Below are 27,182 nucleotides of genomic sequence, written 5' to 3'. Positions count from 1 at the left end.
GGAGATTGCCACAAGCACTTGGTGTCTCTTTAGAATTGAGAGTTGAGGTTAGTGGACAGTACTTTCCCAACAAAATATTCTGTCATCTTCTGCTATGGGAGGTTGGACCTTCAATGACCTAGGGCTGCCTGCCTGCCTTTTCTTGTCACTCTTTCTAATAATGAACTTGAGTGAGTCAGGGCAAACATGGACCCCCCCCCCCCCAATAACGTAAAGGTAAAGGTTTCCCTTGACAATTTGTCCAGTTGTGTCCAACTCTAGGGAGCGGTGCTCATCTCCGTTTCCAACCCATAGAGGCAGCATTTGTCCAAAGACAGTCTTCCATGGTCACGTGGCCAGCATGAGTGGACATGGAACAGCGTTACCTTCCCACTGTGGTGGTACCTATTTATCTACTAGCATTTTGCATTTTGCATGCTTTCGAACTGCTAGATTGGCAGGAGCTGGGACAAGCAACGGGGGCTCACTCCGTCGCGTGGATTTGATCTTACGACTGCAGGTCTTCTTACCTTGCAGCACAGAGGCTTCTGCAGTTAATTCAACAGCCTTGGGGGGGGGGTGTCAGTACACAGATTAATATACACATGTGAATAGAAAGAGTGTATGGAAAATGTGATAGGTTAAACTGCAGCTCCTATCAGTCCCAGTCCGAATGGGCAATTTTGTCACCTAAGGAAAATAGCAAGGTCTCTCATGGCACCCTGAGGCATGAGCACATGCCCTCCAGTGAAATAGGAGGAGAAGAAAACGAAAGAGAAAAGTGATGCTTTCTTAACAAAACAAAAATACACACCTCAGTGAAAATGCCTGGGAGGTGTTGCTTCTGTAGTGCTTGAAAACTCACCAGAATCTCTTGGGCTGGACATTTCTCTTGCTCTCCATTACATTATGAGTCAGCTTGATCTGTAGTTTGAGCCATGCATGTGCCCCACCACAAACTGATGCAAAGAGATGAGCTTCTTCTCAGACCATGATCTACCTGTCTGATGTGCAGTAATTTTCATATCAGACAACAGGATAAGCACACTGGGACTGACTTGACAGAATGGAACCGAAATGGGGTCTCAGTGGACCATTCTCTGCTGGTGATGGAAGAATTTGGAATATTTTTTAATATCATCAGTATTAAGAGCTGGAAATTCTATTTGTTGCTGTTCAAAAATGAAAATATTTAATTCACAGAACTAGCAGCATTAACTTATTTCTTAAAATATTGGTTCAGAAATAAAATAGGATTTCAGGGCTCCTCCATTTTTGACATTTGACATTGGTTCCTTCAGAAGTGCTTTGCTTTGTTTTAAAATTGCCTTCCTCGATCTGGCACTTCCCCGACATGCACTACAAATCCCACAATACAGTTGTAAGTGGAGATGGTAGTTCCAGTATGAAAACTATAAGATAGGCTTCATTTCCTTCTCTAACACAGATTAAAAAAAACCATTAAAGGAAAAAAAGGGAAAGGGAAAAAACAGGGACAAAATATTGTGGAACTTTAAAGTCTAACAAATTTATTTCTGTCTGTGCTTTCATGGGTCGAAATCCATTTTTCCCCAGACATACCCTAACATAGGATCTCATCTCTGCACTCACAGATAAAGAGACACTTATGCACACCCAGTGAGATCAGATTTTCACAGAATGAATCATTTCTTCAACTCTTTCAAATGCATTTCAGTAGCAGAACATTATAGAGGCTTTTCCTGAAAAAATGGACACAACAAGCAATGACTGAAGTTCTAGCTACCTAAGGTCTTGGCTAGGCTGCTAAACTGGAGCAGCCTCAATCAGGTATAATAGGGTTGCTTAAGGTCTTGTTCAGCTGTGGTATGCCATTTGGGGTGATCCTTGCATCCACATGGCATACAGACTTCAAGTGACCCTATTTAGCCCAACTCCTTTTAAATTGGAGGGGTGACCTCCTTGCCCACTCCTATCTCCTCCTCTTTCTGGGAGTAAACTTTCAATTTTTATTCCCCCACCCTCAGAAAATATAGTACATCAGCCCTGCCCTAATTAGGCTTTAAAAAAAGAAAGAACCCCAAACAAACTTTGCTTTCTCCTGCTCCCCTCTATAGAGGAGCAGAGGAAGTTTTAAATTTCCCAGTATCATTAAATGGCTATGTTGTCTGATGACCCATGCTGGGAGTGAACCAAAATAGGAGCAAAAAGGTGTGAGTAGGAATGTTTTGTGAATGGGCTGGTTCTCCCTGGCACTTGTGTCATGTGCTTGCTGGAAAAAGGAGCAAACCATCCTGTCCCTAGAGAGGACCAAACAGCAGGGCAAATCTCAATACAGTTGCACCCTAAGTTGGAGGAATCCGGAGCCATGACTGCCCCTTTCAGCTCTAGAGGACAAAGGTAAGATGTCTCCTCCTTGGAAGGAAAAGAAAGAGGTGTTAAGAAGGAAGTGAAACCAGCAACCTAAGACTAGCAATCTAAGGTCAAAGGCAGGTCAGCACAGGCTGGATCAAGTAAAGGACAGTCTATAGTCTTCCCCATGTAAAGTCATACATCTTGTTGAATGGATGCTGAATTGCATCCAGTCACGTGCAAGATGAATCACTTGACCAGAGTTAGTCGTGCTCTCTTTCCGGGGAGGAGACCAAATGGAGTTTGTTGGCTCCAATGTCAATGGAATGGTGGATCTGCTCTAGGTTTGACTCCAAACCTTGAAGGAGCTATCCAAGTTTTGTTTTGGGTTCACCACAGCTCCTGTAAAGTTTGGACTAGGATCAAAAGGGATTCACTGCCCACTGACATTGAGGTCACTGGCCTCTACTGGTGTGGACATACAGACATAGCATAAGTAATAATTTTATCACAGAGAAATTGTGTCAGCATTACTTTTGAAGCAATGAGAGGGGGCGGAATTTGATCCTAGGGAATGCTAGAGTATGTATCTGAATTTGAGTACCTATGTCATGATAATTTTTCCCCACACTCCTCAAACTGATCATTTTACGTATAGATTGGTTCTGTTGTTCCTGATGTATGACAGCTTTGTTCCCTAATGTTGCCTTTAAAATGAATTGTTAAGAGGGTAACTCGTTCTTTTCCCTTGCCAGGTTTAGAGGAGGTATATCGCTCAGGGGTTAGACCATGAGCTGTAAAGTTCAGATTTATCTCTTCCATGAACTCTCTGTAGGTCCAAATTAAGACGGTGAGCCTCTTGTCTAAACTTCAGCTCTTGTCCTCCTTCCTTGCATCTGTAATAGGTTATTAGATACCAACATACTATAACACGATTACTGCGGAAGCGTATGGGATGATTAAGAAAAGCACAATGTAGGTAAATGAGGTTGGAATTGAAACCAGCTCTCCATAGGAAAGCTATATGTCTGTCTTATATGTGCAGGAATATTTGTTGTTAAATAAAGCACTTCCCTCTATAGCCTTTGGATCCCTGGACATGTACCCGTTCTGAACCTTCGTTTTAAGAGTTGTCCCTGAAACAGCAAAGTATGACAAGTCAATGAAGGATAATGATGCATTTCCTTTTTGAGTTGGGAAATGCAGGATTTACCTACTATTGCTAGTGGCCAGAATCCTGTGTGCTATTTATACTGATGTTAAATGCTGGCTAAATAGCTCAGTGAGTTTGTTGCAGAGGTTGGAAAGAAGGGAAGAGGCTTCAGAGCTAAAGTAACTGATGCGTGTGGGGAGGAGAGTGACAATCACTTCCTCTTTAACTCCCATCTTTTCAGCAAAAATGAGGGTGTCACAGCTGTTTGGTGACCAACATCCCTAGGTATGTACTTGGAGAAGTTGCTTCCCAGAGCTAGGAATAATCACTTCTATGGCTTTCCAGTACAATATATGTGCTGGGTAGGGGATTCTAGGAGTTGCTTTCCAAAAACAGGCAATGTTCCCAAGCTCTAGCTTGGTTGTCCTGAGTGGAACAGTGGTCTATAATCCGAGTGGGCAACATTTAGTCCTGGGATCCCATGTGGTCCTCAAAGGCTCTTCCATGGACCTCTCTTTTTCTGCCCCCCAAAATGGAGATATATATCACTCTTCAAAATCTCCATTAATGGTAATTCCACCTTTTAAATATGCCACACGTGCCTCTTCACTGTTTGTTATGTGCTGTCAAGTTGGAACCAACATATAGCGACTCTCAGAGATGTTCAAGGTAAAGTGAGATAGGTTTTACTAGTTCTACCCCCCGACCCCCTGCCACAAATGAGTTTACATGAGGAATGGGGCTTCACACCCAGGTCTCCTGAGTCCGAGTCCATCACTCTGTCCAGTACATTACATTGGGTATCCCTCCTCTGTTCCATGTGTCCAGATTCAATTTTTTCAAAGCTAGAAATGGACTCTCTCCACATTTGGGCCATCTCTTGTGGCCTGTGTGTGGCCCCTGGAGAGTCCCAAGGCAGACAACTTACTGCTATAACTGCCCATCTCTGGGGGACAGCAAACTACTTCTAGTGAAGGTGTCCTATTTGTCCCAAACAGGGATATGTCACCGATTGTGGGGTGATGGTGGGGAGCAGCCACATTACAACATGCTGGGCTGAACATTAATGATTTGCCAGACCTGTTCATCACTCAGCAGAGGCGCGCCCTTCTCCGCTGCAGAACGGCTTCCACTTCCTGCTACCGAAAACTGTACATCTAGTAGACAGAAAAAAAGTCTGCAGCAATTCTTTCCTACAGGCAAATTCTCCAAATTGCATCTGCTGTAGGTATATTTGGTTTTGCAGATATTTATAAGATAGGCAGTTCAGAATTACTAACTGGTCCCCATCAGGGCTTTCAAAAGGAGTGAATAATCCTGGAGCATGTCACATCCAATTCAATGCCCTGACTGGCTGTGTTTAGATTGAGGCTGGCTTGTTCTTTTTCCTCCTCTAGGTGGCGCCAACAGCCTCTTCTCTGGAGGCAGATCAAGGGATGGCTTGCTACTGCTGCTTTTACCATAATACGGTATATAATTATACTGTATCACTTTCTCTGATGTGAGGCTTGAACTTTAAACATGGCATGTAAATCTAGCTCCCTCTTCTTTCATAAGCTGGCATATTTTAGAAAGATGGCTAGATCTTTTGAGAGACGGTGTTAGGAACAAATTGAGCACTTAGCAAAAGCTGGTTTACAGAATAGGAAATAGATGCAGAAGACCCCTGTGATTGCATTCTCCTTGGTTTCCTAATATCAGTAGTCAAGGGAGTCATTGCTCAACCAAATCTTATTTTTCTAAGAGGATCAATGTTAAAATAATGGTTGGATTCCTGGATGAATTTCAAGTCTTAAATTTTACTATCCATAGAAAGAAGTGGGAGTTCAATTAAAAACCCAAACTTGTGCTTGCTTCTAGAAACATTATTCTTATATTTATTAATTTTAAAAATTCCAAACTTTAGGAAAATCTTTTTTTTAAAAAAAGAGCTCCTCTCTCCCTCTGTCCCCTTTCTTCTCTCATCCATCTGCCCCTATTTTCTTTGCTCCTTCTCTGCCCCTCTGTCCTCTGCTGTGTTCTGTTTTCCCCCTGTGACCTGGTCTCTGTCTTCTCCTGCTCTCCTCTGCAGTGTTAGTATGCAGGTCATAGAGGTTATAAAACTGAATTTTCAATGCTATTGGGAGGGGGTGCTTTCCATAACACAGAGAGGTTGCAAAAAGCAGGGGGTTGCAATGTGAGCTACCATTAATTTTGAGAGAAGATCCCTTGTAATTAATTTTTTAAATGGATAAAGCACGTTCTAGTGAAATATTATGGATGGCTTTCTACTTCAGGCAACAGACCTTGTTGACACCTAATCAACATTTAAAATACTTTCGAATTATTTTCTCTAAAAGACAAAGACACATTGTGTGTGTGTGTGTGTGTGTGTGTGTGTGTGTGTGTGTGTGTGTAAGAGAGATGTGTGCAGTCAAATTATACACATCTGACAGAGACTCTAATGGGATTTTCAAGATCCAATGCCATCCCCATGCTCACCCCCATGAGTTTCCATGGTCAAGCAGGGATTCAGACACAATTCTTTTGAGTTCAAATTCATCACCATATCCATTACACCACACTGGGTAGTCAAAGAAGCTACAACAACATACTCAAAAAATAACTTTCTGCACAATCAAGGACACTAGGTTCCTCATTGAACTAAGTAGTTCTCCTGGTGTTCAAGTAGAACTGCATTTCATATCTTGTTGCTCAGCACAAAACTGGAATGAAAGCTATACGGAATGGAAAAGACTTACAGTATATCACAGAAGTGAGTACACCCCCTCAGATTTCATTTTAGTATATCTTTTCATGTGACAACACTGAAGAAATGACACTTGGCTACAATGTAAAGCAGTGAGTATACAACTTGTGTAACAGTGTCAATGTGTTGTCCCCTCGAAACAACACAACACACAGCCATTAATGTCTAAACCGCTGGCAACAAAAGTGAGTACACCCCTAAGTGACAATATCAAAACTGGGCCCAAAGTGTCAATATTTTATGTGGCCACCATTATTTTCCAGCACTGCCTTAATCCTCTTGATCATAGAGTTCACCAGAGCTTCACAGGTTGCCACTGGAGTCTTCTTCCACTCCTCCATGATATCACAGAGCTGGTGGATGTTAGAGACCTTGAGCACCTCCACCTTCCTTTTCAGGATGCCCTACAGATGCTCAATAGGGTTTAGGTCCGGAGACAGGCTTGGTCAGTCCATCACCTTTATCCTCAGCTTCTTTAGCAAGGCAGTGGTCATTTTGGAGGTGTGTTTGGAGTCGTTATCATGTTGGAATACTGCCCTGCAGCCCAGTCTCCAAAGGTAAGGGATCATGCTCTGCTTCAGTATGTCACAGTACATGTTGGCATTCATGGTTCCCTCAATGAACTGTAGCTTCCCAGTGCTGGCAGCACTCATGCAGCCCAAGACCATGACACCCCCACCACCATGCTTGACTGTAGGCACAACACACTTGTCTTTGTACTCCTCCCCTGGTTGCTGCCACACATGCTTGACATCATCTGAACCAAATAAGTTTATCTTGGTCTCACCAGACCACAGGGCGTGGTTCCAGAAATCCATGTCCTTAGTCTGCTTGTCTGCAGCAAACCATATGTGGGCTTTCTTGTGCATCATCTTTAGAAGAGGCTTCCTTCTGGGATGACAGCCCTGGAGATGAATTTGATGCAGTGTATGGCATATGGTCTGAGCACTGACAGGCTGACCCCCCCCCTTCAACCTCTGCAGCAATGCTGGCAGCACTCATATATCTATTTCCCAAAGCCAACCTCTTGATATGACGCTGATCACGTGCACTCATCTCCTTTGGTCGACCATGGTGAGTCCTGCTCTGAGTGGAACCTGTCCTCTTAAACTGCTGTATGGTCTTGGCCACTGTGCTGCAGCTCAGCTTCAGGGTTTTGGCAATCTTCTCATAGTCTAGGCCATCTTTATGTAGAGCAACAATTCATTTTTTCAGATCCTCAGATAGTTCATTACCATGGAGCTTCCAGTGACCAGTCTGAGAGAGTGAGAGCGAGAATACCTGCTCCCCCTTTACACCTGAGACTTGTGACATTAACGGGTCTCATGACACCAGGGAGGGAAAACAGCTACTTGGGCCAAATTTGGACATTGTCACTTAGGGGTGTACTCACTTTTGTTGTCAGTGGTTTGGACATTAATGGCTGTGTGTTGCGTTATTTTGAGGGGACCGCACATTGACACTGTTATGCAAGCTGTATACTCACTTCTTTACATTGTAGCCAATGTCATTTCTTCAATGTTGTCACATGAAAAGATATACTAAAATATTTATGAAATGTGAGGGAGTGTACTCACTTCTGTGATATACTGTATCTACACCTCCTTTGTTTTTATTTCTTTAACACTCTTTAACACTCAACAAATGTCAACATTTTGTCTGCAAAAGTAAGGATTAAAAGCATTCTATTTCCTGCACAATTAGGGAGGAGCAGAATTGTCATAAGAGTCTATAGGAGATGCAAGATTTTGCATTAAATCCCATATTCTAGGATTTGGGTGCAATGGGACCTCGCAGAATGCTTGGTTGTGTACTGCTAGATAGGTTTAAGAAATAGATGTAGAAAAGACTTGATTTAGAAAGTGTTCACACAAACATGTTCAGTTTTAGCATTCAGTCTGTGTTTTGTACTGTGTGACAGGCCTGAGAGCTGCCTAACTGGGATTGATGACTTTGTGTTTCCTAAGTCAACAGTCTGTGATTGCAGCTCCCAGCTAAAGCAATGGCAGTGAGAAATGTGGGACTGGACAAGAGAAAAAAGGATAGATAGAAATGTATGGATCCTTCTCTCCATCACATCACATCCTTACAGAAGGACTTTGGAAAGTATTTGGCAATGCTGCACTATCCATATGCCAAAGAGATGCCCTTTGGGAATGTGCAAAATAGCTAGCACTCTCAGTTACTGGAGCCATGAGACCCAGCCAACTTCCATGGCTGAAAACCCTGCAGTGTTCCAGTGTGCTCAGTATGCTTTGGGTTCAAGGGCAGATGCTTGGCTGAAACTCACCAGTGGTATTGTCTTGCAGGCAATGTCACTTTCCCTCCTGCTATCAGTGGGATTTCTCATTTGCAGTGAAGATTAATAATACAAGGCAGAGGGAGTGAACCAGTCTTATATGGCTGTGCAGATTCTTACCCCATTGATAATTGGGAACCTGGCTGGTTTGAGATGCCAGTCCACTGACTACCAACAGTCTGGATGATATCGAGTGGGAGGCACGGCCATGCCCCTTACCGTCACTGGCTCCTCTGATGACATGCCCATTGACATTTCCACCTGCCATTTCTGCTCAGGATTCAGTTTTGTTCCCCCCTCACTTCTCCTAAATGAGGGTAAGTCAGAGTGGGAAACAAAGCCAGGTTTATGCAGCTGACAGGACTCAAAAGTGCTGACCAGAACTTGGCAAAATTACTGTTTTGGACTTTTATCTTCCATGTCCCAAGATGCTCCCCCAGTAGGGAGCTGTCATTTCCCTCCTTCCCAAGAAAATCTACCCAAGATTCCTTATTGCTTGCCATCTATACCATTCTAATATTTTGTGGAAGTAAAATCCTATGCTAGTGGGTGTATCCTGCTTAAAAACAACAACTAAAATAGGGGAAATGGTAAGTATTTCCTACCTTCCATGCATCACTCATCTGTTTGTTTGAATCCATTTATTTATCCATTTAGTTATTCTATATTTTCCATCCATTGAACAGAACTATGCAGAAGGCATGGCTCTAGCTTCAGGGAATCCACGTGACCCCAGCTGCATGTTCAGGAACCTGAAGAAGTTCAGGAACCTGAGGAAGAATTCTCAGATTATTGCAGCCAGCGGCAAGGATGGTGGGCTCCAGAAAGAGAGATATACCATGAAACATTGTACGCTACTGTTCTTTTTAAAAAAGGAGGGAGGAATGCTTTTCTCTGGAGGGATGGAGGGATGTTTGCTGGTCTGTTGTCTGCCAACAGCCAGAGGTACAGCAGTGCTCTCCAGTGGAGACAGGGATGGTGGGGGCTGAGCCAAGGGAAAAGCTGCCGAAAGCATGCCAATCAACCCAGCTCCCCCCTCTTGCCATTCCAGCTGAATGCATGGGGGCATTATCACCCTAATTATATTTGTACTTTTTAATCTCTGGCTGTCGGGTTGGAATGATGCTGTGCAGTCTTGCGGCCTGAATATTAACCACAATGTTACAGGGGAATTATGGAGCCCAGACATCCCAAGAAACAGACGAAGAAGGAGAGATGATGATGAGAACACTGAGAAGTGGCAAGAGTGGAGATTACTCTTCTGACTTCACCAGGTGGCCTTGGAGGGGGTTTTGTCCCATATCTGCAGCCTAGCTAAAGGTCTGGATAATATATCAAGCCTTCATTACTGGGCAATGTGGATAGCAAGGTGGGAAGAGAGACAGAATATGCAGCATTGCCCTAGGAGTGAAGAACAGCACTCTGATTATGGCTCAGCTTAAGTTTGGAGAAAATATTTTTTCTGAACTACAACTCCCCAAATCCCCCAGCCAACATGGCCATCTTGTTCTGGGGAGGTCTGGGAGTTATAATTGGATTCCCCCCCCAAGGCTCTAATCCTGACATGGTGCCCCTCTTTCTGCTCTTCTCCTTACCCCTTTATTTTACTGGGCCACGCTCTATTCCATTCTTCATTTCCTGCCTCCTCTGACTTTGCTTTCCCAAGACACTGATTGCTCTGGCCCTTTTTGCCTAAGATATTTCATAGCAGCAGAGCAGCTTAGCCAAGGAGAAGCAACAACCTCTAGGAACCAAACCACACAGCAGTAGTTGGCTATTCAGCATTTCATAATTATCCTAGCACATGACCTGATAGCTCTGTGTCAGAGGTTTGTGGATGAAATGCACAAACAATAACCAGAGCTTATTGGGAAAGTTCATTTTGGACAACAATTCACAGAATCTCCCAGCCATCATAACCACTTAATTTGCTAGCAAAGCACTTCAAGGAACTTATCATGAAAAATGTAACTTTTTGATGTACTGATTTTCTGAAAAAATACTCAGAATCTCCTTTCTTCAACCAGACATGGTCAGAAACAGATGACAGAGATGGCCTGTGACTAGACGAGGGAGAGGAAAGCATCTGAAGAAAGAAACAAAGCATTGTGGTCCTTACATAGTGCAAAGGCAACGACAGACAATACCTTTATTGGGCCACTAAAAATTAAACAAATTGCTAGCTTTCCACCTAAACCAGTTTTCATCTGGCTGTGCGCTAATATACTGTGGCTCGTGCAGAAAATATATATATGAGAGTCCCAAAAATCTTGGCAGATTTCTGTGCCAGATCTGTTTCCTAAAAGTGAGTTAAAAAATGCCAGCTGCAAACACCAGTTAGGGATGTAGATTTCAGACTTCAGGGTAGCTGTTGGTTGGATTTTCTCTTCCAATTCCTCAAACAAAGAGCCACCAATAGCCAGCATTTCCCTCCCCTACTGCTTTCTTTTGAAACTCAAAGTTCCTGTTTGGCGACGGAGGAGAGGGAAGGTTACAAAGACATATGTCAAACCATCATCAGAGAACTGGGAATCATATTTAGTCTATCCACCAGGTGAAGCCACACTAAAGCCAAATTAATGATATTACCTAGTCACTGGAAGCAGTTTGTGGTAATGCTTGGCTGATGTTAAGTGCCCATGTTGTCTTCTAAATGATACGCTGGGCATATACACCACAGTCCAGAAAAAAATATCCTAGTTTCACAGCACAAGATTCTTTCACCTGTAGATTGTTGCAAATGAACTTGTTTTGTATGTGAGGACCACACAGCTTTGCTTGTTTGCTTTCTTTTGTGATTGGTCTTCAGGACTTTTAAGCTCAGGATTCCTCTGAAGCCTGATTTCACAAACACAGAAAAACTTAGTCTCCTCTCTGCAACATTCCAGCTCTAATTATGGTCAATCTCTAAACATTTCTATCTAGTGCTTTTCCCCACAAGATCTGCCCCCCCGTGCCACCAGGCCCTGTGTCCTCTGGAGTGCAGGCACTGAGCATTAATTCCTCACTAACAGGGGTCTTGTGAGTCTTAATTGCCTGATAAAGGTAACTGAATCTTACTGATTGTTCTGGTGTTATGGCATGGAGCCATTTAGAGCAGCTAATGGGAGCAAACATTCGGCTGTCAATATCTTCTGCCCATGGAGCAGTCCTGCAGACTCTCCTTGGGATTTTGACTCCAGCTTTGCCTCACTGCGTTCCGTGTCTAAGTCGCACTGGCCATGTGACCACGGAAAGATTGTCTTCGGACAAACGCTGGCACTATGGCTTGAAGAGCGGGATGAGCGCCGCCCCCTAGAGTCGGACACGACTGGACAAAAATTGTCAAGGGGAACCTTTACCTTTACCTTTGCCTCACTGCAGGCCATCTCTCTGTCTCTTAGTGAGATGGAGATAACATCTGCTTCTGATTGAGACAAGAGCACTCCTTGGTGCTTAGAGTATCCCAGTTTCTCAGATGTTGACTTTCCCACTCCAATGTGATCTAGCTTTAACTGCCATTAAGTGGAGATACTGTAGTAAGACTGGGTGGACAGAATAAGAGGTTAAAGGCTTTAGGAGCAATGAGTCCTTCTCCTTCTTCTCCTTAGCATTTCTGGATTGTGATGGGGGAGAACTCAAATGGGATGGGTGCTGCTAGATGAGGGTCTATGCGGCAGTCATATCAGGGGGGAGTGGAAATATGGCGAGGGAAACGATAAAGGGAAAGACACATGATCATTGTCAATATGGTAACTTGTGGCTAATATATTTGTATAGGGGGCTGAGAAGCACAGACTGATAGTGCAGTTATGCTTAGGAAGAATGGGAGATCTGAAAAATATTAGCAGTCATGAGCCAATGATGGATGAAACACTGGGAATGCAAACAGACCTATATCAGCATCAGGCAAGGCAGAATGTCTCTGGGAACCCCAAAGATTTGCTGGACAGTAATTTCCCATCATCTGCAGTTAATACAGTTAATACCAATGGCCAAATTACCAATGGGACTTCAGAACAAACCTTTGGATGCTTCAGTTTCCTAGGATATCATTTTATAACATCTGTAGCAGGTCCTATCGATCCAAGGACCCTTAAAATCATACAACAAGTTTCTTCTCCCTTTCATTCCTCTCTTCTTCATGTGATTGTGCCAAGTCTAGAATATTTGGACTGTGATCTTGCACATGCTGACAGCTGGATGAATTTATGCAGGATTAACTGAAAGTACCTAAAGAACCCCCTTCATGGATTGCAGCCTTGTTGTGGTGAAGGGGCTTGAGTAATTCAGAGAAGCTATGGGCTATGCCGTGCAGGGACACCCAAGACGGACAGGACATAGTGGAGAGTTCTGACTAAACCTGATCCACCTGGAGCAGGAACTGGCAAGCCACTCCAGTATTTTTGTGGGGTCACAAAGAGTCGGACATGACTTAAAGACTAAACAAGAACAACAACCTGAAGAACTGGGTGAATCTAATAATTGGAGTCAACCAAAGCTGGCTGGATAGCTCAGTGCTTTAGGTATCTCAGAGCCAGAGGTTAGGAGTTCAGTTCCCCACTGTGCCTCTTAAGAGAAGACCCAACCTATGTGGCCTTGGGCAAGCCGCACAATCCCAGGGCAACTGCAGTAAAAGGGAATGGCAAACCACTTCTTTGTATTCTCTGCCTAGAAAACCCTGAAAAAGGTTGCTATCAGTCAGAATGAACTTGATGGCACATTTTTAAAAAATAGATGAAGTTATGGAAGTGAAATATTTTTGCCAGATTTCTCCAGACTAAATTTGTTCAAAGAGAAAAGGAGATGCCATAGTACTCCAGATGTGGGCCCAGATATTCTGTTTACTACCTGGAGATCATCCATGTTTCTGCCTCTGTCAGTTCCAGGAAAGGATTCAATTTCTTGTCAAAGTGCATATGAATGCCAGTACTGAATTATTGTGTGGATACTCAAAACCTCCTCAGCAACAGTAAAATTAAGAGAGGGAAGACAAATGTGTAAGATATCATACTAACCAGGATAAAAAGAAAGATGCAGAAACTCATCAGCTTTATCTTGGGAGCAAAGAAAAGGGGGGGGGGCGAGGTTCTTCTCCATTCAAAGCTGGCTGCCGAGCGCACTGCAGTATGTTAAGCCCCTTGAAGCAACAATAAAGAAACAGCTGCTCATGAAAATCTGTGCTTGTGTGAGAGCAATGACACAGTGTTTGGATAGATTTAGCCATACACTTGTACACCTTGTTTGGGTTTGGTTGCGGTGGCGTCCAAACCAATGACCAGCTGTTGCTTACATATTTTTGTATGAATGGACCACATAGTTGTTTTTCGAGCACTGTAACAACGCCACATTAGTTGCCCTTTATTTCCATCAGGACTGGGAACCATGCAGCCTTTCCGATGTTGTTCAACCATAGTTCCCATGATGATTCATCATTGGCCGTGCTGGCTAAGACTAAGATGAGCTGCAGTACACCAGCATCTGAAAAGGCAGATATACCCTCACCACCATGTCTGCTTTTTTCTCCCATGTCCTGGACATCAGCACAAAAAGTTAATGCAGATCTCTTTTCTACAGGTCCAGGTGCCAATTCCTTTAGCTCCTCTGTGGCCTAACTCTGCATTCATTGAATAGCAAAATGGAGAACAGACAGATGATACTTTTGGAAATGGGGTGACTTGGATACAGTTTTTAAAAAAAGAAGAAGCACCTAGCCAATATATCCTGGTGATGGGGAGCCAAGCTTCAGTGGAGTCAAGAAGGTCTAGTTTGGAATCTGTATGAAAAATTAGGAAATAGAATGGGAAAAGCAACAGATCATGGAATGCAGAGCAGACTGTAAACATCTGCTAGTTTCAATGCAATGTTCGTTTCTCTCTTCTTAGTCAGATATGTCTTTTTTAACTTTCAGATCCATCCTGCTATCCTGGGCAACAGGTTTTCTTCTTAATCCTCATGGTGGCTCAGCACTCTTTCATGCATTGGGCTTTCCTTTATCAAAGAAGCCTCTGGGAATATTCTTTATAAACTGGCCTTTGAAGATGCTAGTTGCCATGGCAACTTGCTTCTTTAAAGGGGCACTTCTTTCTTTGCTGGATGTTGAGAGTTTCCCGTAACCATAACAACCAGGCTCTTTCTCAAACCTTAGCTTGGGTTCTATGTTGGGTTGCAACTCCCAGACCAAGAACCCTGCGATTTCTAGAAAAAAAATCACAGAGAAATGAGTAAAGGAAACCTCAGAAGAAACCTAGAGGCATATTCTAGTTTTCTGTGAATTCTCTGTGAAAATTCTTTGCTTAGGATTTCATCTGACAGGCTGAGAGGAAGTTCTTGCTGTTATTCAGCCTTCTTGTATAGGCACGGGCAAAGTTACCTGTCTTTAAGGGTCAGATTATGCATTGCATCATCAGAAGAAAGAATTCTGTAAGTGCTGAAAACATCTGATTGTCACAGCATGAGCTTTTTGCTCCTCTTATTGCCTCCAAATTAGCTTGCTTTGTTCTGTGATTGGTAATCAGAAGGTAAGTGTAGTATGAGTTCAGTCTCAAGGGCTTGCCTGAATCTCCTTGCTGGAACACTGGCTGATTTTAGGTTCTAATACACACTCTACTTAATACATGATCTGGTCCCAGGGCAAGGGCTCCATGGTCACACACTGGATATAAGGTGAAAAAATGCTAGGAAAACAGTGGGCATGGTTACAGTGGTGACAGTACTCAGAACAAAGTCTTGAAGGAAGGCAAAATGTGCGGACATATGGAACATTCATTAGCTGAACAAAAATGTATACAGAAAATGTACTGTATTAGAGGTTTGAATGAATGTACTGTATAGTTTCTTTGTATACTGTAAATATTGTGCATATTGTATACTAGTATTGTGTACATATAGGCTTCAGAATGATTTGCCCCAGTCACCTCTTGTGCCTTCATTTCTGCATCTCCCAACCGAGCAAAAGCAGGTTGCCACCTACAAAAGCTTGTGCCGTTTTTTAAATTAAGAAGAAAACTCAGTGGTTCCAGTATTCCTCACCACTATTCCATATACTGAAGCTCATATCATGCCTTTTATGAAACAGCTGTTCAGTTGTATACTGAATCCACCTGTCCACCTATCTATGCTGGCTATGGGGTTTTCCTAGAAAGGCAGCAGTATAAGGAACTTTCTTTCAGATCTGACTGGGCAGCAAATTCTGTAGGAAATCGTAGTGTGTCTTGTATTTGTAACCATGGCTGTTGGTTTATTCTTTTACTCTAGCTCTCAGATTAGGCTGCCTGATTCTTTCCAGGATATTGCCCTGATCCAACCACTAAACAAACTTTACAGTCATAAATATTTTGTCAAGAAATGCTGTAAACTAGAGTAGGCATATAGTTGCTGCTTCCCAGGTTGAACACAATCATGTTCACTTGCAAGAAAAAGCAGCAGTAAAGACAACTTCCTGTGCTTTCTATGATCAGTGTTGAGTTTAAAAAATAGGTCAGTTCATTGAAAATACACGTGTCCTACGTCTTCCCTAAAAAAGTATTCACTGGAATTTACAAGACTGAGCAAAACGCACACAGATAGCTCAATGGTGGGGTTTTGTGGAGGAGAGATGAGTAGCCAATTTAAAAGCCTTGTACAAGAGAACGATTCCTTGGCACAGCAGAAGAGGGACAACTTCTTTATCTATTTCCTTTTAAACTATGCTTTCCCCCCTTCCTTTACAAACTGTATAAGCATATATGCATGTCTGTGTTTAAAAATAATTCTTCCGGAAAATGAAAGAAACAAAGAAAAAGAGCAACATTTCTGAGGCAAATTGGAGGGATTTTGTGCATCAGTGGGGACCACTTGGAAATCCAGGAATGGGCAGGCCACAAGGAGAAGAATGATAAATATTTTCAAAGCCTCGCTTTGACCCAAGGCCTGAGAGATCCCATGCCCCCTTGTGTTCTGTGCCCCAGCTCACCTCTTTGTCCTCATGCCCCTCAACAACAAGAGTAGGCATTTTTTCTGCAAGACTTATTGTAAACAGCTTAATTAAACATTTTCCCTACAGATCATTGAGCAGCTTCTGGGAACTGCTGAAAGGAGAATCGGTATTTAACATCTCTTTAATCTCCTTTGTCTGTCTCAGCCAGGCATGACTCTTCTCTGCTCTGCCATCCGCAAGGCAAGGCGTCACAGATGGCCGAACAATCCTCTGTCCTTTCAGAAGAACATCTCAGCATGGTGTGTCCCGGCCTGGAAGAACAGCCAATAATAGGGTGTAAATATGAGCTCCTGGGGACACAGACCCATGTATGACATTCCTGGGACAAAAGGGAGACCCATGTGGGAGAGCCTGTGTTAGTCATGCTAGCTCCTCACAGGAGCCCCACCAGCCTTGCCTGTGTTCCCAGAGTTTGCTGCCTCTGCTTCAACACATGTTGATTTTGCTACAGCTCTTATGCTAGGAGGAGAAAGGAGAGACTTCAGCCATAACCGTCTCCCACATCCTTCATCTTCCTCTCGTAGGAACACCACAGTAACACTTTTCCTCAGAAAGGAGCCCAGGAGCAGAAGCTCCCAGGAATGTGGGATTCTTCCTTTTTATAAATTCCAACAAGGCATGCTTTTGTTAAGACAAAAAAAAAGGCACAAAGTGTATGCAGGCTTTTGAAAGCACAGATTTCTTCTTCAGGCAAAATGTGACAAAAATTGTGGGGAGAAAGGGAAATGTGTGTATGTGAGAGAGGGCCCCCTCATCTGAGGTCCTTGTAGTCTGTAGGAGACCTTGAGATGGGGAGGAGGAGGAAGGCTCTGCAGACGTTCAAACAGGGCTTAGCCATTGACACGATGATGTTAGATTTTGCCCAGATCAGTCCAAAGTGCTTTTGCTCTTTTCTTCTCCCTCCCTCTCCCAGTTTACTGATTAGTATTTTTATTAAGATTTTATACCCATTTTCTGCACAGGGTAGCCATGTATATAAGGGTCAAAAAAGAGTTAGTACCCATTTGCATATGTTCATTTAGTGCAGTGGTTCTTAACATGGGCGATAATGCCCCCCAGGGGGCGATTTCATTTTTTCAGGGGGGCAGTAGAACGAAAAGGGGCGGTGTGGGGGTGCTGGAGCAGAAGGGGGGCGGTAGGGGGGCGCTGGAGCAAGCCAAACCTGTGAAGATGGCTGCAGCCTTTTTACAGTGTGCATGAATATATATTTTCCTCCAATCTAAATTTAGTTTCAGAGTTTTTGTCTTGAGGAAAAGTTCCTGCATTGCGGTTTGTTTTTATGCCCTTTTTATACTGTATTTCTTTTTGCGTCTTAAAATTCGCTTGCAACTAAATTATGAAATGTTACTTTTTGGGGGCATTTCATTTTCTTGGAATTGAATTTTGTTTTCAGGGGTCATTGGATTTAAGTGTCTTAAATAAATAAATAAATAAATAAATAAATAAATAAATAAATAAATAAATAAATAAATAAATAAATATCATCACCATGGGGAGGGGGGCGATGATAACTTCCTCAATGGCTCAAGGGGGCGTTTCTTTCAAAAAGGTTAAGAACCACTGATTTAGTGGATGAATGTATATTTACTGATTACTAAAATTTAAGTAGGAATTAAATATGCCTTTGTGTGGGAGACAACAACCATGTCATCTGCAAGTCTAGAAACCAAAGCTCCATTCTATCCCTGCTCAATTCTGGATAATCTTGGTGTGACATTTCATTCATTCTTCTTAACTTTCCAGACTCTGCAATTAGCACAGTTGCAAATTTACACAGAGATCTCTCAGTAGATCCCAATCTATCTTCTGCCAATCCTTGCTGGACACAAAAGAATTCTTACAAGCCAGTCAATGTTTAATCTTCTTTCTCATCCAGACATGCAACGTCAAAACCTGTTTGCTTTGGTTTCCAGTCAACATGCTGCTACAGATGTAACTTCAAGACAGATTAATTCCCAATAGTTGGAGTAGCTTTACATATCTTTTGAATCCATGTGTTGTGGGCTTTGTTCTTTGGTTAGGCAAACTTAGGAATGGCAGCAATAGCAAACAAATCAACATAGAAACTTGGGCTGTGGTCACACTGGCAATTTGAATTGGTTTCTGTTCAGACTTTTAAAAAATCAGGTTCAAGTCATGGTATTTAAACTGGTGGCTGCATTCACATGCACTGAATCAAAATTGATTTATTTCTGGTGATTTAAACCGGTGTTAGCATCTACACTGCAGAAATGGACTCATTTCCTTTCTGTTTTAGGAGCATGCTGTTCCTGAAGATTTTGATTTTTAATTTTTTTAAAGTAAGTGATACATTGATAAATTGAGCCCGAGTGCCCAAACTGCAACACAAAATCAACTTATTTATTTTGAAGTGCCAATACTGCAATTAAAACACAAAAGCTGAGGTTTAGTTTAGAAAAAACAAGTGCTCCTGCACTGCAAGGGTTAAATGCTTGGTTTCCCCCCACCCATCCAATGGACAGTATTAACAAAGAAATACTTACTGGTCCTCCAATCCCCCATTGGGCTAGACTGGTAATTGTCACCATTGTGCCCCTCTGCTGGACCACTGCACCAGCAGAGGGGAGTGCCAAAATCCGGGATCGGAGGATAGGTAAATATTTCTCTATGGCGACTTATGGCTCGTGTGCCCACAGAGAGGGCTCTGTGTGCCAGCTGTGGCATGCGTGCCATAGGTTTGCCATCACTGGTCTAGGAGGTGCCAACTGGTGTCATAATAGTCACTCGAAACCACAGGGGAAACACTGGAGAGGCAACCCCAGTCAATTAATGATGAAAAAATGAAAGTGAGAGAGAAGGTTTCCAGCTGCTTTGCAGGGTGATGCTCCTGGTACGAGGACCATCCTCTGTGTGCAGGCCCAAGCATTCTGTGCCTGCTCTGTACCTGCTCTGCACCTGCTGGTCTTCTGCTTCTCCGCTGGCTCTTTCATCAGCTGAATGGAGAGAATGGGGTAGGTGGTTGTAATGCTGAATGTATTGATAAAGTGATTCAGCAGTAAACATTTTAAGAAAGAATTTGGAAAAAAATTAAAGGAAAAATGGTGGTGCCCCTATACCCATAATTCATATCGTCGTCTAGTCGTTTAGTCGTGCCCGACTCTTCGTGACCCCATGGACCAGAGCACGCCAGGCCCTCCTATCTTCCACTGCTTCCCGTAGTTGTGTCAATTTCATGTTGGTTGCTTCGCAGACACTGTCCAGCCATCTCATCCTCTTTTGTCCCCTTCTCCTCCTGCCTTCACACTTTCCTAACATCAGGGTCTTTTCCAGGGAGTCTTCTCTTCTCATGAGATGGCCAAAGTATTGGAGCCTCAGCTTCAGGATCTGTCCTTCCAGTGAGCACTCAGGGTTGATTTCCTTTACAATCGATAGGTTTGTTCTCCTTGCAGTCCAGGGGACTCTCAAGAGCCTCCTCCAGCACCACAATTCAAAGGCATCAGTTCTTCGGCGGTCTGCCTTCTTTATGGTCCAGCTCTCACTTCTGTACATCACTACAGGAATAGGCACAAATTAAAATGACAGCAGCATTCGCATCCACAAAACCACATTGAATTGAATCGGTTTTAGAAGTGGGGTGTTTTAAAAAGCCCCTGCCAGCCAATTGTACAAAACTAGGTTTGCAGTCAATATAAATCGATTTCCCCCTTGTGTCGTATGAATGATAAAGTCTAAATCGATTTACATGATGCTTAAATGCTGTTCGTATTGCCAGTGTGACTGCAGCCTAAGGTAGTGAAGCAAAGTATTTTACCACCTCAAATAGATTTAACAGATTTCTTTTCACCAGATGGAGCTCTTGTACCTTTCATGGCAGAGACAAGACTCTTGCCTGGAGGTGTGCAATTAAATCTCTTCCTCCTGCTGCAATGCTGCTGTGGTCAACTCAGCCACCTCTTCCCTGCGTGCACTACAACTTTCAGCTGAGGTTTCTTGCCAGTGGAGGAGATCATGGTGATCCAGGTATGATTGCAGGAGGTGGGCGCGCAGAAGACTAAGACCTCCACTGTGATGCTTGAGGGTAACCTGAGTTTGTTTTCATTTGAAAAGCTACTGCCACTGCTAGTTCTCCAGCAGGTTTTTGCTTTGTTCTCAAAGAACTTGCCAGAAATATGCAGTCATAAGGAGAGGTTTCAAAGTTTGTTTTTTGAGGTTTACGGTGCTGGTTGCTTCACCTAGTGTTTTTGTGTACATTTTGCTTGGGTTCTGGGTGGGGGCCGGATGGGAGAGGCAACAACAAATGCTCCCATGGTATTGTACATTACCAGCAGTCCTGAGTTGTGGTACCCCCTTCTATAGCATTAGCATACTAGGGATCTGTGGCCAGTGTGGATGCTTTCTAAAAGGTTTACACTGGGGGCGTAGTAGTCAAGAGACATTGATTTAAATAAGAAGCTTGCCATGCAAGCCAGTTGCATGGGTAAGATTTCCTCATGTTGTATTTAACTTGGCTCAAATTGGTCTAAACCATACTTAAAAGGTGCAGATAGTACTTGTTTGTAGCCAACCTTCCAGAATGGCTAATTGTAGTATACCACAAACAGAAAGAAACAAGGATGCCCAAAGTATTCAAACTTCTGTAATTTGATAAGGGCAAACAAGATAATGTGATTACGATTAGCATGTGATCTTCCTCTTCTATGCATCTTGCATTCAGTGGGATTTGTTTTGTGATTGGTCATTAGAAGGAAAACATGGGTTTAATTTGCAAGTCTGATTGCTGTGGCATGTACTTCTGAATAAATTCTATTGCGAGTGGAGAAGCAGGTTAACCTGAGAGTCAGTTTCCTTCCTCTACTTTCTGGCTGTCCTCTTTTTTTTACTTGGGAGTTTAGTGCTCCTGCAGTTCTACTCACTATATATATTGAGGCTAGGCAGTAGATAGCAGCATCAGGAAGGCAGGAGCTATGGCTGCTATTTATCTCTTCCTTAATTGGTAGTTAAACCCAGAATACTAATCGTTGGAGCCTCATTTGAGAACTCAAGAGGTGGAGATCGGTAGAGATCCATCATACCAGGTGGGCTTGCAAGGAAAGAAATAGGTTTAGCCAGGCAGATGGCCCAGTTAAACAAACAACCTCCCCCACCCCCCAACCATGCAATAGGCTATAGTGTGTGTCCCATGGGCCACATATCTGCGCCTCCCCCCCAAGGCCAGACATGACTTTTGGCAGAAACATTTCAGTTTTCATTGAAATGTTTGCGCATTTCCCCTGGTACAGCTGGGAGAGATCTTGTGGGGTCAAGTGTTCAGTCGGGATGTCTTGGCAGCCTTGGGTATGGGTTTGGTGAACAAGTTTAGCCCATTGGCATGTAACGATTAACCTTTTGAGGTGGTGGTGGAACAACCCCCCCCCTTGTTGTTAAATAAGCGTTAAACCAGAAGCCTCTTTTTTACTCTCTCTGTGTGGGAAGAACATAAAAGTTGGGTGTGTTGGACCAGAACCCAGTCACACTGGCTGGGGAGGCTCTGGACTCCTGCTTTTAAGCACAGGAGATGGACACAGGAGGGAGCACTGCATCAATCTAGTCCACCTGCCTGAAGTCTGGATTTCAAATTTGTTGCAGCCAATGGGAGGCTGCCAACCTATGCAGCTGACGTTCCATCATTCTTTGCACTGCTGTCATCTTCCCTGGACCAGCAACACAAACCAGGGCCACCACTCCAGTCCCAAATGGGTGGCTCAATAAGTTGCCCCCCCCTATTGACCTACTACTATGGAGCTCTGCTGCCCCTTCCCCCAACTCAGAAACGCACCCAGAGACTCGCTTGAGAGTTGCATATCCTTGCGCTACAGGAAGGCTGATTGCATTGTGCTTTTTGGATTCCTAAACTGTTCTTGCTCTGCCCTGTCAGCCAACAGGCTCTCCCTGTGTTCGGCAACATTCCCTCAGTTCAGCTGCCTTGCTACATGTTCTGCACTGAATACAACAACAATAGCAGCACCTAGTAGTTGCTCGCTTGATTATTGTGATGATGCTGACATTGTTCAGTGTTGAGCAAAAAACAAAAACCAGGTAGCTGAGCGGGAGAAGCAAATACCATTCTCACACGTTAGCTGTAGTCTGGAGAAGTGGCAACCTCACTCTTTGCTATATCAGAAAACATTCCACCTTGACCTACAAAAAGAGCTTATGGTAGAGCCATGTTTCTGGCCAAAAGTATAGTGAAGTACAGAAATTCACTGTATTCCTTGAATGATACTGCAAATGATTCAGAGAACCTGTCCTAGCTCGTCAAGCACTGGCCAGCTGTTAGGTGTCACTATTGCCCCATGTGCAAATTAGGGTGGGCACACATATTCTGAGAAATGCAGCTTTCTTGTTCTTATACTTTTTTTTCTCCCAGGCAATGTGATCTGCTTTGTTAGGCATAACTCTAGAATTAAACATGCATAGGGAGCTTTGTTTGTATTCCAGAGATAATTGTGATGACACATGCTTCTTTTTTAAAAACAGTTTTTCACTATTATACCTTTTTTCACCCCTTGAGGCAGCACTCCTTCTTGAAGCAGATCTTTTTAGACACCCGTTTTGGTCCTTAGAGGTTCACATATGGCATTCCTCTGTAGCTGCACCATATTTAGGGAGTTTTGTGGCAAGAAGCAATCTCTTGTTCAGAAGTGTTTGTCAGGCAGTATGACTCTTTTCATTGCATAGGCTTCACTCAGGGTCTCCCAGAATGCAGTAGATCACTGGCTGAAAACAGATAAGTAAAAACTGGCAACGAGTTTGCAAGACCTAGCCAGGAACACAGAACTAGGATTAGCATCTAGGATCACAATTGTGTTTGAGGTCGTCATAGGCCAGTACAAGCGAGGAGTCAAAGAGAAGACATGCCAGTCATAATGAGAGGCAGTCAAGAAGATCAAAGCAAAGGAACTGCCCTTTAGAAGAAACCCACTTCCCAAGGGTTGGACAGACTAAAGCCAGAATGGAAATAGAGTAAATAGCTGGTTGTTATGAAAGACAAGGTCACAATGACACAGATTGTTTTACATGGTTTCTGCTCCTGCATGGTTGGAAAGGGACAATTTAAAGGTGGCTGGTGTGTGGGTTTGCTCTTGACTACCACAGCCATCTGTAAGGACAGCACGCAGGGAACCTCTGATCTGCCCAGCTTTAATGTCCCCGTAGATCTTTGTGTCTTTCAAGAATCCTGTTGATTTCTCTGGCTGAGCTTTATTTTTGGAAGTCGCAATGCTGTGGAAAATTGAATTGGAATCCCTGTGGATTCACTTCTCCCATAGTAGCTGCTGCAGAGCCAAGACTAACTGAGATCGGGTCCCTGGCCGCAGCCGTTCGAATTAACACGGCCCTGCTTGCTTAAGCAATTACCTGCTGGTGGCTCACAGCCCACATCCAGATGGAGATCAGCTGGCAGGCTTTAAAACAGGCAAGCTGAGGAATTTGACTAACAACCAGTCCTCTAAGGCAACTATCCGTGGCTCAGTGTTGATCTGGAAAAAAAGACTTTTCCAGAATATGTATGCCTCAGGCAGCTATGTAAGGACAAAGAGCCCCTCAAAACAGCGGCAACATGCTCCATATTTTCACATAAAGTAGACAGTCTCTCCAGGATGCTGTAGTGGGCTTTGATATGGCCTATATTTCTACTGAAGTTTAAAATGGCATTATGTGTAGTTCTGTGATGCCTTCTGCTATATCTATATTCAAATTGGCTGGAACAGTGTGTATTTGACCAGAAGATGAACACATGGAGACACATTGCTTAATGAGGCTACTCTATGAAGAAAAGACAGAGTACCTGTGCCTTTAATACTTAACGCGGAACAGGGAATTTTCCAGCAAACGTAACTTGCATGTCAGTCTGAACATGACATTGTCACACGAGTCTCAAAGGTACAGGATCCTCAATGTCTCTTTCTTGTGGCCACCCTATGTGCGATCCTTTCTTTTTCAGTCTACTTTTCAGCTCGGAATCACTACTCCCAAGCAGCCCTTTTTCACCTCCAGGAGGAATGAGAGGAAAGGGTCAGGTGGGCAGGCAGAGAAGTTTTCCACCCTTTTAAAGCAATATATATATACTATACTTGATGCACAGCTAGGTGTAGTTTGTTCTTATGATTATTATTATTTTGCTACAAAATGAAATGTTGTTTACACAATGGAAAGCAGACGAGCCATAGGGGAGGAGAGCTTCTTCACCTTTTCAGTCTGATAGCTTTTCTGCTAACATTGGTCCCTAAAGATGCTCTCTGCTCAAATCTGCATGAAATCCTGGTTTAGCGCTGTAGCACCGACTGGAGGTTTTTGACAGAGTACTGTGTGGAAGATACTATGGTTCCCTGAAGATACTATGGTTTTACCTGAGGCAGAGGAGCACATGGTACCTTGTTCATCCAATTCCAATTACATAGTATCTCAAACCAGCCAAGTTATTTTGACATGAATCAGAGAATCCTACAAACACCTCTCTTCATTTCCAGCAATAAAGCATCAAATTACTAGCAGATCTGCCATCCTTTCATGACATCTAAACTCAACTTCCTGCACTAGGCGCCTCATTATGCTTACAGTAAGGTTTGGTGGCATATCTAAATGGGTTTAGTACTTTCTGATGTGCTATATGTACTGGCAGAAATCTTGTGCATGTGGTGCCACATATTCTAAATCAGTTCAGGCCTCACACACGGGAAAGGTGTGTGTCTTTCTGTGGAAACATGTCCAAACTCTAAAATGGGGCAGGAAGCTGTATGTAGAAAAGGTCTTTAAAGATAAGCTGCAGTTGTGTAAAGTCTTCAGCACCATGCGCTCTGTCTGCAAATGATGAAAACTATAATTAATTAAGCAATAAAGGATAATCACTCATTCTGTGCTGGAAAGTCACACTACAGAAGAAAAAATATTTCATTTTTACCAAATTTTGACTCAGAATGACCCATGAATATAAATTTTAGTTTTACTTTTTATTTCATTTTCATTTTCCTTTCATTTTTAGAGAAAATAAACAGGCATTATAAACATTAATGTTGAAATATAACTTATTTTTATTTATTATGTTTTTTTATCCTGCCTTTCCACTAAAAGAAAGAAAAAAGAACAAGCATTCAATGTGTTCAACCATTTTTATAAACATCTATTCAAAATCAAAAGAAATTAATAAAGGAACTTTGTCAATAAACCAACAGTATATTTTTTTTCCTGGGGAAGAGTAGCATTGTTTATGTCCTATTAAAAGCTGGTGGTTGCACACAAGAATGAAAAGTGCATGTTATACTGAGTCTTCCTCACGCTAAGCTCCCACTTGAATCTCCGTGATTCTTTGTCCCTGAGGGTTATGTAGCTTCAGTCTGAGCAACGCCTTGTGAGTGGAAAGAGTAAGAGAAATGAGTTGGGATAACCGTTAAACCTCAACCTTCATTTCCCAGACTTTTCTTCTGTTCACCCACTATCTCTGTATACAGTATGTCTGTCTTTTGCTAAAAGATGGAGCAGACTAGGGCTGGTATCATCTAAAAGCATCTGTGGGAAAAGATGAAGGACACAAATGCCAATCTTTTAAAACATTATTATTATTCTTTAGGGAGAAGTGCAGCTGTGGGGGGGGGGCATGGTTTCGAGCAGGCAAATGTTTCAGAAACATCCCTGTACCTCTGTTGTCTTCTCTTGCCCTGACTCTCTTTCCCTTGATGAAAAGAGAACCCTGAATTCAAATGGGCATGGCACTATATGGAACATGCAGTTTAGTTTCTCCTTGTTGCCCTTTTGGGGGAGAAGGGGGGGAATCTGTACTCCCAGGAAGTAGAAAATATAGTACTCTTCATTCCAGTATAAAATGCCCAATACGTTTTGGCCTATCAGCCTTTTTCAAGGGCTATATAACATAAAAAGAATTGCAATTACAACATTCTAACTTATTGGGGAGAACATCATATAAGTAAATTCATATATCCATAATTCCACAGCACATCCATATTTTAAACTGTATTCTTACGTTAATTATTAATACTCTTGTCTAGAGTATTGCATCAATATCTTAAAATTAAAATAGGTGGACACTGAAAGAACCAATTAGAGTAATATATATATAGATAATATTTATGACTACAGAGTAAATGAAATATTCTTTTACTAGGAAGAGATGCTAGGAATGGAATGTAAGACCTGCTTTCAGTATAAGAACAATGGCCATTTTCTCTAACAATATTGGGAAGCATTTGGCCGTTTAACTGGGTGGTTCAGGTGGCACATCTTAGTTGTTTGTCTCTCTGCACCAGCAGGCAGCTCAGAACTAGTGGGAGCTGTTGGTCTAGTAAGGGTGGCTGTTCTGCAGCAGCATGGGTATTTTCCAGCAGTTCACCGGCCACTCAGACGATCAGGGAGGCTAAATATGCCTGATCTAGCTCCTGACCTAGGCTTCCCATCTCAGACGTTGGGTGTGCTCTGGAGCAATGGTTTTCAGCCTTTAGCCTTCTGGAAAATTTTGACTTCAACTCTCAGAACCCCTGATGGGCCATGTTAGCTCGGGCTTCGGGAACTGGAGACCAGAAGGTCGAAAGCTGAAAACCACTGTTCCAGACTTGGTCTTGTTTCTTACGGCCACATTTGCAGGTGTCTTTTGGACTTTGATTGCTGCCTTCAGGAAGTAATCTCTTGCTTGTCACTTCAGAGTATATTATCTCCCTCTGATCCCTTTAATTAAACAATAAAAACAAAAGCTATAAAATGTAAT

At 42.9% G+C, this 27,182-nt stretch overlaps 1 long non-coding RNA gene across 1 annotated transcript in view; it reads left to right on the top strand.

Moving 5' to 3' along the window:
• The first annotated feature begins 12,140 nt into the window (after window positions 1–12,140).
• LOC144587915 (uncharacterized) overlaps window positions 12,141–27,182 on the top strand; it is a 63,087-nt gene continuing 48,045 nt past the window's right edge. The window contains exon 1 of the long non-coding RNA XR_013543167.1: window positions 12,141–20,449. This is a non-coding gene — a long non-coding RNA (uncharacterized LOC144587915). The remainder of the gene's footprint in view (window positions 20,450–27,182) is intronic.

This window comes from Pogona vitticeps, chromosome 1 (genome assembly GCF_051106095.1).
Source record: "Pogona vitticeps strain Pit_001003342236 chromosome 1, PviZW2.1, whole genome shotgun sequence".
Taxonomy (NCBI): Eukaryota; Metazoa; Chordata; class Lepidosauria; order Squamata; family Agamidae; genus Pogona; species Pogona vitticeps.
Note: the sequence above shows the minus strand (reverse complement) of the source record. Positions and strands in the feature narration are given on the sequence as shown.